At 34.0% G+C, this 14960-nt stretch overlaps 1 protein-coding gene across 2 annotated transcripts in view; it reads right to left on the reverse strand.

Annotated features, from left to right (window-relative positions):
• The window catches only part of CNTN5 (contactin 5), a 1399046-nt gene that overhangs the window by 621238 nt on the left and 762848 nt on the right, over window positions 1-14960 (reverse strand). The window lies entirely within an intron of this gene.

A 14960-nucleotide genomic window follows, 5' to 3' on the forward strand; every position in this document is an offset into this window, starting at 1 on the left:
TTCCTCTTTGAATAATAAAATATTCAATTGCAGGATCATTTTGGATATTTTCTAAAAGAATTCCTTTCAGAATAATGTTAAAAGTATTTATGCCCCACATAAATTATGATCCTTTTTTACCCCTGTACATATACTTGAAGAACACTTAGATATTGGTAGGATCCATTTTTCTATGATCTTGTTATCATTTATATTTGGAACCACGTCGTAGATACATCCGTATGTTACCTCTGATTTACCTGCATTTAATTAAACAATTGTTGCCTTAAAAGTGTTGATTAAAAAATTTTTGATTTAGAACACCTGTTTAATTAAAAAATAAAGAACAAAACAGCAAAAACAACAACAACAAAAAACCCATACACCTCTCTTCTTCATCTAGAAGACACAATGGAAAAATTGTACTCTAATTTTTTCTATATATATATTTTTATATTTCTAAGAGCATTGCATTAGTAGTGCACACCTATAATCCCTAGCAATAACTTCCATACATTTTTTCATAAACAGGTATGGGTCTTCTGCAAAATTATTTTGACATTTTAAATAGAAATAAAAACATGTGTAATTACTATTAACCTATACGATATAGTTGCCTTTAATCTTATATATTCAGAATAATAATAACCTAGGATTTACTCTTTATCTAGAAAGTTCAATAGACAAAGCAAAGTTAAAAAATAAAACTACAAATAGTAAAGGCTTGTAAGTGTTATTACAAAAGGAAAGAAAAATAATTAGCAAGGCATCTAGCAGCAGATGCAGGTGTACAATTTGTGAGTTCCACGTCAATAAGGTAATAAATAAAGTAAAAAAAAAAACAATTGGAAGAAGAAACACTCATTTTTAATTTCACCAATGCTACTAAACAACCAAAATAAGTATAAAAATTAAAACATAGTTAATTCACTTATTTGCTCCCCTGGTATGCTTTGAGTGTGAAACACTGAAATATCTTAAACATTGTTTTCTATTTTCTCCAACACACACTTGCATTGAGAACAACTCATGAGCATAAAATATTTGTTTTTAAAAATTATTGAATGGATGAATATAAAAAGCAAAATTTTGACTAAAATTCTACTAACATATTCTTAGGATACATTCCTCCTTTAGAGTTAGGAGACATAAACTAAAAGCTTCTAAAAATATCGAGGTCTAGTTTTACCTGTATACAAGACTTGGATGCAATGTTAATTCTGCAAACACTGTGAGTGGAAGGTTTATGACAATCTGTAAAGGCTGCATATGGTTTGAAATAGAGAATATGTAAAGAGGAACAGGAGAAAGTTTGAGGCTAAGTCCAGCTGGTTGCTGGGGTTGTGTTGAGGTTAAGTGGACTAAGGAACTTGCATGGGAGCAGTTTGAAAGGCAGATAATAAATGCCTGCACACAGAAGCGTCCAGCTAAAGGTAGAAGAAGATAGGTCCAGTTTGAATAATGAGAAGAGATGGCAGAAAAATTGGAAACAAAGAGGCCAGAATATCATTGAAAGCATAGGAGGCTTTCGAACAGCAGAGAATTCTCAGAAAAAAGAAGTCAGTAGTTTAAAATGCCATAGCATTCCATTCATATTTAAAAAATAAAATAAAATAAAATAAAATGCCATAGCAAAGTCTGTGTATCATATAATATAAATAGTAAAATCTATCAGTTTTATATTTTCCCAGTCTGATGATACAATTTTATTCCATGTTACTATTGGTAATACAAAATTTCTACTCCTGCTTTCTGTTCATGCACTCTTCCTTTCACAATCACCCTGGGAATTTAGGGGAATATAAAGCTCCTGAAAGTATACAGGTATAAACCAGATTTTTGGGTCCACCTTTTTCTTCTGTCTTGCTCTGGTTCCCTGGATGATATTCATTGTCTGATCATATGTTGAAGGAGCCTCATGATTATCACTACTAAAGGAAGACACTGATGATTCTCTCTTGATGCCCTCAAGCTGCCAATCTTTATAATATTGGGAAGTTCTAAATTCATGAGAAGGTGGAAAAAAGGCCTTATCCTTGCCTATATTCAACTGAATATAGAGAGATACTTCTGCTGACTTTATGTAAAGACTCTAAAAAAAACCCATAAACCACACACAAAAAATCATCTTTTTTCATATGCTGGCTTTCACTATCTAATCACTAATTCTCAGTAACCATTCTACTCCATTCTTTGTTGTTCAGGCTTCTCTTTCCTCAAAGCTCTTTTATTCTTTCTTATGTTAAAATGTAAAATTTTCTATGCAAAGTAATTAGTTAATTAGTTGAACTATTACAATAAAATTGAATCATTTCTATATGCCAGGAATCATTCTAAGAACTTTACATTATTTCATTCATTCATAATTATAACGTTAAGTTAGGTATTATTATTATCTCCATTTTGCCAGTCAGGTTATTACAATAGAAAAAGATTAATAATAGAGCCTGAATTCAAATGCAAGCTTTCAGATTCCACAACCCTTGCTCTTCACCATTCTCAATGGTGTCTCTCATTAGGAAAAATAATCTCTAGGAATGAGGCAGCTTGAAAGCAGTTCCTTACATGAGCTATAGGTCAATCAGACTAAATGGTTTTATACATTAGTAGTATGTATATTTTCATCAAATGACAGCCTCTTCTGAATTAGGTAGAATATAGTGAATATAACATTAGATTTAGAATTATGTAGTACTTGTATCTTGGCTTTAATGTCACTATTCTTTTTGTCTGAGCCCCATTTCTTCGTCTGTAAAAATGGATGATGATGCCTATCTTTAAAATAGGACTATTCTTCTTTGAGTAAGTAACATAATATATGTAAAGAAACCAGTATGATGCACAGAGCACCTGCCAGGCTGCCAGTTACTATTAGTTTCTTCTTTCTTTATCAAAAAAAAAAAAAATAGGTAAGCCATTAGATACTTTTGTAATGTAGAGCTCACGATGATGAAGATGGTTCAGCTAAGATCCTAAATGTTGTACATTATAAAACAATTTTCTGCTATTAGCTACCAGTAAAATTAAAACTTAAATCCATGCTATGCTAGTTGGAATACCAATTATGTTTTCTTCTAGAGTGAATATGCACAGGTGATCTGTAGAACACACAAAGAATCTACAATGAAATGTAATACTTCTCTTTGGTAAAATACTACAGAACTACTGCTACCAATGACTCTATTTTTTATGTAATAATTTTTCTGTAACTATATTAAAATATATTTTACTTACCTAATAATATTAGTACATTGATTATATTTGAAGTTCAGAAGTACAAATAAAAATTTGTATTGTATTATATAATGATCTAATACATGATATAATGCCTGATTCTTAAATTCTAAGACTAAAAGGAAATATGTTCCCAAACAGTTTTGGGTCAGCTGCAATACAAATTACTTTTTGTTAAAGAGAAATTTCAATGTCATACATTGTCCTAATTCTGCTTACAAAATGTAAGTCTGCTATTAAAAACACTTGACACATATCAGGTACAGAATAGCTTTTTGCTCAGCTATGCAGGTAATTCAGTTTTCCAGGTTTTGTTCCTTTACAATGTACATGGCCAGCAAGAATTATTTTCTTTTTCAGTAATGCATTCTCTAAATGAAGGGAGAAAATAGATTGTTTACTTTCTGCAATAAAATTCCCTGATTTTGGCTGCATTCAAACTCAAAGTACGAGGATTTAAATTGCTCCTTAGTTCTGTGAATCTGTAGGCTTTACCTTTGAATGAAAAAGATGATACCTTGATGGTTAACAGTACATTGGGTTCTATATTTGTCTGTGCACATATGTACACATTTATGATACAGAAAGCTGTTTCCACTTCAACAATTTGCTCTGTAGTTCACACCAACCCAGCATTTACATGGAGGATAGGTTCAAAATTGTCTATTAAAAATATGAATAAGAGAATATGTAGAATATTCACTCTGTAGGAATATCTTGTATGAAAGTTAAACTGTTTTAGTATACTTTTGCTGAATTTTAATAAAATAATCGCACTATGACATATAGCTATAACTGAACCATGAAATAACAATAAAACCACCACAAATCATCTCCACCTCTCCATGTTACTTTTTTTTTTAAGTTTATTCATTTATTTTGACACAGAGACAGAGCAAGTTGGGAAGGGGCAGAGAGAGAGACAGAGGGAGAATCCCAAGCAGGTTCCACAGTGTCAGTGCAGAGCCTGATGCAGGGCTTGATAGCATGGAGTGTGAGATCATGACCCAAGCGTAAATCAAGAGTCAGATACTTAACCTTTTGAGCCACCCAGGTGCCCCAAACATGTTACTTTTTTTTAAGAATATACTATAGGAATTATAAAAGGTCAAACAAGAGTTTTGTTAATATTAAGTATCTTCATAGACTTGATTTGATCAACATTACCTATTTTTAAAAAGATAAAGTATCAAAATTGATTTAATGAAAATCAAAGTTTATTTATATGATGGAAGAACAGCTTGAAAATAGTTGCTAAGACCTCACTGTGAATTTTAAAAGTTATTATATGAGATATGTCCCACTAGAATTGCCAGATTTAACAAATAAAGAATTCCTTCATATAAATAATGTCAATTGTGGTATGTGGTACATTTAAATACTGAAAAAAAACAAAGCAACAAAACCTTTATCTAAAATTCTGCTTTAACTGGGAATCTTATATTTTAATGTAATAACTTTAAATTCCAACTTATTTTTTAGTTCTGGTCCAAATATTTTTTAATAAATCAATTTAGGAACATCTCGGTTAAGATGGCCAAGAAGTAGGGGGACAGGGATTTCCCTCAAACACAGCCGTATTGAGACACCCAGGAAATCAGTCTGTGGAGCTACAGAAAAATCTCCACAGGTGGATGGAGACACTTTGGAGGGACACAGATGCGTATATGCGAATTGGGAGAGATAAAACACAGGTGTAGGCATGGAGGGGAGGGAACTACTTCTGTGGCTAGGCAAAAGAGAAAGAGAGGCTGTGGAAGTGTGGTATTGTGTTAGGACACGAGAAAAACCTCTCCAGATCACACACTGGGGAATGAGAAATACAAAGAGTGCCAGTCTCTACTTGGTAAAAAGCCTTAAGAGTGAAAATCAAAGTTTTCAGGGCTGTGGGCCTTTCTCCGGATGTGAGCCACCAGGATGTGCCTGCCCCTGGCAGACAGGGAGCCAGCCCCAGGGCGTGGTAGTGATCTCAGTGGCAGGCACAAGGCAGAGAACAGTCCCCTTCCTCAAGGACTGTGGGAAGAAGGTTTATTGCCTCCTCAAGAACAAAAAACGATGCAGGAGCCAGCCAGGGGCCCTTTGTCAGCTGGGCAGAGTGGTGCTACTCTAGAACCGGGTCTGTGTGATGCAGGATCCCATAAGGCATCAGGTTTTGAATCCCACCTGAGTGCCTCCAAGGCGCTGGAGACTGTGGAGCAGGGCTAGCTGGCGGTGCTACTCTGTGAGGGCTACCTGAACAGCTTGGTCTCAGACACCTGGTTCAGGGAGGAGAGATTGGGGTGTCGCCATTTTTCTCCCCATCACCAACCAACACCACGGGGCTTCAGGCAAGGGCAAAGAGGCCCCCAGTGGAGGCGGGACCACCTACACCAAACCCCGCCCCTCCATGACTTGTAACTGCTTATCTAATGTAGTAGGACTGACCCAGAGCAAACCAGAGGGCCTCTCCTCCAGACCAGCACAGCCACTGGACCCAAACATCAACAGACAACTGTCCTGTGGTTTTGTATGATTACTTAAATGAACAAATCAAAGCACACCTGGTGGAAGGTCCAAGCAATCCATCACTACGAGTAAGGAGGACTTTTGTAGAGGAGTGATCAGTGGGATAGAACAGCCGAATACGCAAAACAGAATGTATGCACACTTACTGAAGTGCCAGGCCCCGAACAGTGTAGGAGCCCTTTTTAATATAGTAGTATTCGCAGGTACAGGACACACAACAAGCTATTAAAACATAAAAGAGAAACCTAACCAAAATGATGAAATGGGAGAATTCTACTCAAAAGAAATTCCAGAAAGAAATTACAGTCATAGAATAGCTCAAAACAGATATAAGCAATACATCTGAACAAGAATTTAGAATAACAGTCATAAGGGTAATAGCTGGGCTTTAAAAAAGCATAGAAGACAGAAGATAATCTTTTGCTGCAGAGATCAAAGACATATGATAGTCACGAGGAATTAAGACATTCTATAAATGAGATGCAAAAATAAACTAGATACACTAATAAATGAATTTATAAGCAAAATGTATTTTTGTTTTTTTGATTATTCAAAATTAGCAATTCCTTCCTTTTTCCTCTCTTACTGAACATACCTATTCCACCTTTAATAATCCAGAATCCTTTGCTGATTTTGAAATATGTCCTTAATCCCCTAAGAGTAGCATATTTTTTTGCCCCAAAGTGTGAAGTTGTTACTTTAAGAGTGTTAGAGTTGGGATGTAAGCAATTGTTATACACACACACATTAAAACAGGGGTTCTTGGGTAGCGCTATGCCCCGTTATGTGCTCTATTCGGTCTCATGGTCCTCCCATCCTCTCCAACACAGATTGACAAACAATAACCACCACCTCTTTCCTCTCCCTCTCTCTCTCCTTCTCTGCTAAAGCAGTGTGATCGTGGTAGTTTTATGAGAGTGAATAGAGACACGTGTGTAGGAAGTTTGGGTTTTCTTGCATCCTTGAATGCTAGAAGAGGGACCCCAGTGAATGAATGGGGCAAGGCTCTGTGGAAGAGCACATGTGGGATTCTGGCCACAAAATAGGGATGCTGGGCAGTGATGGACAACAACAGCAACAGTTATAGAAAGTGCCCTAACTGTATATGGAAAAGTGTCAGCTGTGGAAGTGTTTGCTGCATGTATGAGCAGAGCTCACGGATAGACTCAGCAATCTTTGCCTAGAATGCACATTCTTTGTCTTTAGAACAAAAGAATAGTAATAGAGCAATAAAACTAGAATTTGAGAGAAAGCATATCTGGAAGAGGAAGGAACACAATAAAGATATGGCAAATGCAGAAATCCCAGTTGCGCTTTTGTCATTGATATCAATGTAAAATAAACATCAAGGAAACTTAGCAAATAAACTTTTTAAATTCTTATCTACTATAGAACTCTAACCCTAAGTAAAGACTCTTCTCTAATCTTTTTTTTTTCAGCAGAACCCCCAAAAGGCTTGGATTCACTTTAATATCCTTTCCTTAATAAAAATCTAACAAATCCAAACTTAGTGTGATATGTTATACACCTTAATAACTCCTATTCCAATATTGGTTAGAATTTACCCCATATATAAAAGCATTATTTACTTACTAAAATCCTGTTAATTTTCACATGTACTGGTTTAATTGAAATATTACTCAATTTAATAATGTTTGATTTACAAATTACTTTTCTGAAACATAGCTATTGTCTTGGTGAGGTTATATATACAACTGTAAACATGTGTTGTATGTTTCCGTAACTTTATTTTTATAAGAATAATAACATGAATGTGCACATAAATGTTAACACAGTTTTTGAATAATTCAAATATTTAGAATTTGGACATATGAAAAAAAATCTTTTTACATAAAGGTTTATGTAAAGTTTTGATATAATGGTCCACTGAAAAATTTAGGGCAAAATCTTGTCATTATTTTAATCTAATTTTTAGTGATATTGTTTATTCAATAGAACCCAAAATTTATTGGCAATAATGCAGTTGTTGAGTAATTTACAGAAAAAAAATGTACAACCTGGATTGCATGTTCATTCACAAAAAGACATTTTGTTAAAAACAAGATTTTCACCATAGTCTGTTAAAAGGAATTTAGAGGGGTCATTTTTTTAAAACAAAGCAGCCCAATGCATGCTCCTTGGTTAATTAATAGATCAGAAAGTTAATCACTCAAAATGTACCTTCCTTTAAATCCTTGAGGTGGGGGGAGACTTCTTCACTAGAAGAAGGGTCTAGGGGAAATATTTAGTCATTGCAGGCCCAGGCTGGAAGATTGCTATAATCTAGCAAGGCACAAGCATTTATTATTGAAACAAGCAGTCTGGAACTTCATGGGCTTGAGTTCCAGTTCTGCCATTTGCCAGCTAATTGGTCATGGGCAAGTTGCTTAACTTCTCTATGCTTCAATTTCCTCATCAATAAAATGGTGACAAAATTTACATTTTCTCATAGAGCCGTTTTAGGTTTTAAATGATTTTACATTTGTAAAATAATCAAGCAGTGTTGGGTACATGGTAAGTACAATGAAGTCATTTGTAAACTTTATTGTTTTACCAAGAAAAGGGAAACACCAAGTCATGGCTTCTTGGGAACAAATCAGATATTGAATGCAATAAAATCAGAATTAGCAAAAAAAAAAAAAATACAGTCATGAAACATATTCATATGTTTGCTATGACTTGTGCTAGGCCCTTTTCACATGCATTATCTAATTTACCCTTTCAACAAGTCCGTGAGGATATGTTATTATGAATTTATAAATGGAAAAATACCTGAAGCATAGAGAGCTAAAAGGAATTTCTCTGGGTAATAACAGCTGTTAAATGGTAGATCTAAATTCAAACCCAATCCCACTGACCATTATTCCTGTAATCTTTGCATTATATAAGAGTTACTGTCACATTGTAGCAAGGGTTTAGATTTTCTCCTCTGGGGATTTATGAAAAGTTGTTACATTTAAACCATTGCAACTATGAAGAGCACAACTTGTGTTTTATTTCTTTTCTCATCTAAGTAGTTATAACTATCATTTTAAATGGTCTACTGTTGCACAAGATACTTTACATATATTTCCAAACTCCATAATTCAAAGTAGAGATCATTTACATTCACAGATGAAAATATTTGGCTAAGAGAAATTAAGTAATTTACTCAAGTATATTCTGATAATAAATTTTCTAGCTAGATGGGAATCAAACCCAGGTGTGTTGAGCTCATTTCATTAAATCATATTACTTTTTATTTAAATACCTCTAGGTAAATGAGCCCATTTTTAAAATCAAAAATCTCAGTTGACATCTTTTCTAAGATATTACAGATCATTCCTATATTTTCTCCCACAAAAGTCTGAAAAGTATCAATTAATGTTTAAACTAAATTTCTAAGTTTTTCAAAAATTTAAAGCTATAGGATTTCAGAAAACAATTGGCAAGATTAATTTACAAACCAGTAATTATATTCTGAATTTGATTTTGAAAACAGAAGAAAAAAGAATAATAGAAAGAGGAGTAAGAATAATAAGAAAGAGCAAATATTCTTAAATTGCAAAGCTTGGGAGGTCAGAGAATAGATGGAAATTCCAGAACATCTGGGGTGCTATCATCCCTCTACCACTTGACCAAACACTAATTCTGGGTTGAAGTCCTATTTTGGGGTAGGTGGGTAACATATAATCACAAAAAGGCTATGAATTATGAAGTCAGACTGACTTCAGTCTCAATGACAAGATCTACCAATACTTAAAGTTATAAGCAATTTGTTGACCCACACTGAAACTCTGTGGGAAAGGGCTTCCAGGAGGAACAAAGGCTGGGTCTACTTTAGGTAGTATAGATAGGTCTTTTAAAAGGCAAAAGATTCCTGAATTCCATAGCAGCTGCATTAGAATTTCTTCAGACAATTGTTAAAACCACATTCCCAGATAATAGCTTGACATTCTGAATGCTTAACAAGCATCTAAAGGGATTCTGATGAACAGCCAAAATAGGTAAAATAAGTTAGGCAAATTGAGTATTCCAGCTAGAAAAAAAAAGTTACAAAAATGTAAAAGAATCCCTTGTAAACAACATAATATTACAATTAAAACAACAAGTTTGTGTCAGAAGGAAGAGGATGATGTAGCTAATAGGTTAGCTAAATAAGTAATTTACATGTTATTTTGGAAAACTTAGAAACCACTGAAATGTTTTAAATGGGAAAGGAGGGCACTATAGTTTTGTGTTTGAAAAACATTACCAGTAGGGAGACCTGAGAAAGATGGGCTTGAATAGGGGAGGAAGGGTGACAGAAAGGTAAGTAGAAGGCTCTTGCCATAATCTAATTGAAAGCAAATTAAACTGTGTGGAATGAACAGGAATGGTATGACAGAACAGGAGAAATGGCAAATTTGGGAGATAACCCCTGTTTGACAGAACTGGTGGCTGAACTAAAGAAAAGGGAAAGATAAGTCAAAGTGACTTAGAGTTTTTCGGCCCCATAGATGGCAAGAATATTGCCATCTGTAGATGGAAGGAAGGAAGTCTGTAGCACTTTTTCCCCTTAGCTTCAAGAATAGATGCACTCACCGAAAAATAGGAAGAAAAAATTGCTTAGAAGATAAATGAAGAAGGATGATATAATATTTAGCTATATGGGATTGCTTGGCAATGCAGAAGTCAGAGGTTTGCTCTTCTTCTGATATCTAATTACAATTTTGAAAGCATCTTATTATAAACAATATGTACAAAAGGGAAAGTTAATGTATCTGTCAACTTTTATGTTTCTATTTACTTTGGTCTTTTAATCTTCCAGTTTAATGTTGATTGATTGTGATATTAATAAGTGGTATGAACACGTTTGTGGGTATCATGCAATTATCAAATGCATGCAATTAAAAATTCAGATTATTAGATTATTTAGATTAAACAGACAAAATTACTTAAGATATCTCTATGTATATACATGTAAAAACTATAATAATTCAATAGAAAAGATTAATATCTATCTTCTTAAAAGGTCTGAAAATGTAAGTTGTACAAGAGTATTCATTTTTCATAGCTGTAATATTTTCCCTGAATTTTACATAGTAGGAAAAATGTGAATTTTATACCAAGCCAGAGAACATTTCTCTATAGTTATTCATCAAGGACAGTGGTATAGGTAGGTCATAATTTCCTCTCTAGCTTTTAAAGTTTGCCCTCTGAAGGTTGCTCACTTCCATATTTAAAGTTTTTTTTTTAAGAGTAGAGAAAGATTTGGTGACAAATCAACTATATTAATAATAACTTTGGACGTATATAGGGCACACATTTTAAGGATTCTCTTAGAGGGCTTATGGAAACACTTTATATCTTTCAAAGTACTTATATATACCACTATTTTACTAATAATGACAAAAATAATAGACTTCCCAAATTGGGGACATTTCTAAAACTTTCCTTAATATTCACCAAATAAGTACTATTATACATAATATTAAAAAAAATTTTAACGTTTATTTATTTTTGAGACAGAGAGAGACAGAGCATGAGCAGGGGAGGGTCAGAGAGAGAGGGAGACACAGAATCTGAAATGGGCTCCAGGCTCTGAGCTGTCAGCACAGAACCCGACGTGGAGCTCGAACTCACCGGACCATGAGATCATGACCTGAGCTGAAGTCGGCCGCTTAACTGACTGAGCCACCCAGGCGCCCCCATAATATTTTAAATAAAACTGCTGAAAATCATAAGGAGATATTATATTCTAACAAAGAGAATAAATGTGTTCAGGCATTTCTCACATAGTCATATTTCACACTTAGATTAATAAAGATTGAGCTTGATCCTTCATTTTCTTCCAAATGATTAACTTTCAGATTGAAGAAGACAGCAAAGCCAAAAGTAAATTTTATGCCAGTCCTGTGAGAAACAGAGAGACTATGTGACCAACTCTAAATTATTCACTTAATAACAGAGCAAAGGCTAAGTCCTAGGTGTTTTGGTTTTCAGTTTTATTATTATCCTCACACTAGTATATTTCATTTTCATTGGGAATTCATGCACAGTGAAATGTGTTGGTTATTCAGGAACTTTTAATTTTTAATTTCTTGGAAGAAAGATTAAGTCAGACACTCAAATAGGCAATTGTTTTTTGAAACTGTAATCCTTAATTATTATTTATTTTAGGGTCATTTAGGACAATAATTTAAAGTGACAATGCTAATGTTTTATAAGAAAACCTGATCACTTTGGTCTTTATCACATTTCACATAGGAGTTACTTCAAATCAGCGAGGGATGAAGATAAATTTTACTTGACCAATAGAGAAAAAAAAAAAGATTGTAAACAGGCTCTGAATGCACATCATGTAGTTTTCACCTTCTGACAGAGCAGTATTTCAGAAGATAACAGAAAGGAGGAATTTATGGCAGGTGCATTACTACTTAGGAACTAATCTCATCCACATGGCTGTTAATGTGAAATATGGATTTTAATAATCCTGGCTCTGTGAGTTGTGTGATCCTGCCTGGTGGGAATGTGATTAGCCACAGCCTGCAAGATTAATTGAGATATATAGCAGATGGTTACATATAGTGAATTTCAGGCTACTCTGATTATACCAGAATTTTCATAGTTAATATTATATCTTTATAAAATTAATAAATTAACTTTTTATTGTGAGAAGAAGAACTCTTATTTCCTTAGGTCATTAAGCAGGTCACTTAAAAAGAATGTAAAGGTCTTCCAGAGAGAGAAGAATTTTATTTTTTTTAATTTTTTTTAACATTTTTATTTTTATTTTTGAGACAGGGAGAGACAGAGCATGAACGGGGGAGGGGCAGAGAGAGAGGGAGACACAGAATCTGAAACAGGCTCCAGGCTCTGAGCTGTCAGCACAGAGCCCGACTCAGGGCTCGAACTCACGGACCGCGAGATCGTGACATGAGCCTAAGTCGGCCGCTTAACCGACTGAGCCACTCAGGCGCCCCGAGAAGAATTTTAAATGTAGATAGGTAGAAGGATAGATGATAGAGAAAGAAAAAAGAAAAGAAAAGAAAAGAAAAGAAAAGAAAAGAAAAGAAAAGAAAAGAAAAAGAAAGAAAGAAGGAAGGAAGGAAAGAAAGAAAGATCCAGAGGTAGACTCATAAAATTTTTTGAAACTCAGTCCATAATCATGTATATTGTTTAAAATATAATTTTACTCAGGAGAGAAAATAGTTTCTGACATCAACACACAAAAACTTAGGAAATGAAAATTTTAAATCAAGAGGTTTAATTAATAAGGACAGGATTTTGTTGTTGTTATTTTGCAAAATGGATAGGGATAGCAATTTACTGTTTTAAATAATGAATAATTTTTCATCATGGTATTTTCAAACACACATTTATCTACCCAATAAAAGAGCAAGAAAGCTATTCAGTCACCATCTATTAGTTTTTAATTCTTGTCAGATGATAATAATTACATATTTATTTTAAATAAATTAAAATAAATGCACAGGTAAAGACTATTACCTGTGTAATGTAATAAGTAAAATATTTTAATAAAAGTAGATGTGAAGCCATGTTCTAAAAACATACTTTTTCATAAAGGTCTATACAACATGCATGTGTGAATTCTATTGTTATTATTATTGTACTTATTCCCTAAGTATTCCTGTTGTCCCTTTTTATCATGATTATATATATATATATATATATATATATATGGAGTCCTGAATTATCACGTTTTTATGATTTTTATACCTTTAAATTAACCAAATCTAAATCTCCAGACCTAATGCTTCAACTTCATCATCAACATTTCCCAATATGTAGGATAATTTTCAACCTATATACATTTGTGAAACCCAGCCCATTATGTACTCACCAAATGTGCTTGTCTATATCACTCCCTCTTTTAATCCATAGCAATTCCAACAGTCAAGTAGTTAACAACAAAACAAAAACTTTATCTTTTTTAAACATTTATTTATTTATTTTTAGAGACAGAGAGAGAACTAGTGAGGGAGGGGCAGAAAGACAGAGGTTAGAGAGAGAGAGAGAGAGAGAAAGAGAATCCCAAGCAGGCTCTGCACCACCAGAGCCCCACATGGGGATTGATCTCACGAACCTGAGATCATGACCTGGGGAGAAATCAAGGGTTGGATGCTTAACCAACTGAGCCACCCGGGTGCCCCTACCATTATCTTAACTTTATTTTTCTTTTAATCCATATATTCAACAGAGCTCAATTACTAAATATTTAATGAATGATTTTTCCCTTAAAAGTTTTCCCTTTAGAAAAGGTTTCATGATATCTTTCTCCACATTTGTTAAGGTGAAATTCAGCTGAGCTTTCAAAGTACTTTGCCGAGTTTGGCATTGCTATTAATCTAATTAAAAACCTGGCGTTTCAAGCTCATCACAGTCTGCTTCTCCTTCTGCATTTTGTTTTCCAGCCAAACTACACACTTTTCCATGCCCTAAATGGGCCCTTGGTTTTCCAACCTCTAAGCATACTAATGTATGACTCCATAAATAACTGCATTCCTTTTTGCCTAGATGTCTACTTATCAAGGAAAATAAGATACTCTGGAATAAACAAATTCTCCTAAAGCCAGAAAATAGGGCCACATGATTGCTTAATTAAATTAAGTTTCTTATAACCTACCAACGACAGTGTGAACATTCTCAAGACTATAGGAATTTAAGTACACACATTAAGCAACCACTTTTCTAGTATCCACTTTTTATATCATATAATTGATCAGAAAGCATGGAGTTGTTTCCAGAGGAAGAAAGAATGAAAATTTAAGGAATCTTCAGTTGGTAATGGCAAAAGCTAAGACTGGCTATGATTAGAATAGAAAAAAATTTCAATAGCTCTTCTTAGATCACAGCTAGACTCGCTGACCCTGTTCTAGGATACCAGAACTGGAGGGAATCCTTACAATTCTGAAGGACGTATAAAGGGAGTACAATTTTATGTAAATGTTAATGAAGCATACAATCCTCAGAAGGGGACAGAGTAAGAATACGAATATGTTCAAGAGAGATTTGTACAAGTTGCTACAAGCTCTAGAGTGGAAAGTTAGTGGAATTTGGGGTGTTGGAGGATCAGCTCACCTTCTGTGATTAATCCATTGGCTTTTCACCAAATAAACCACAACTACTGCCAAAGCCATAATTATCACCTACATTCAATTAAATCTTATTAAAATGAAATATGTTATTTGGAAATGATTACTGAAATAATTGGAAACTATAAGCATAAAAATTTCCTGGCAATATATACACATTTTAAA

The sequence above is a fragment of the Felis catus genome, chromosome D1, assembly GCF_018350175.1.
Source record: "Felis catus isolate Fca126 chromosome D1, F.catus_Fca126_mat1.0, whole genome shotgun sequence".
NCBI lineage: Eukaryota > Metazoa > Chordata > Mammalia > Carnivora > Felidae > Felis > Felis catus.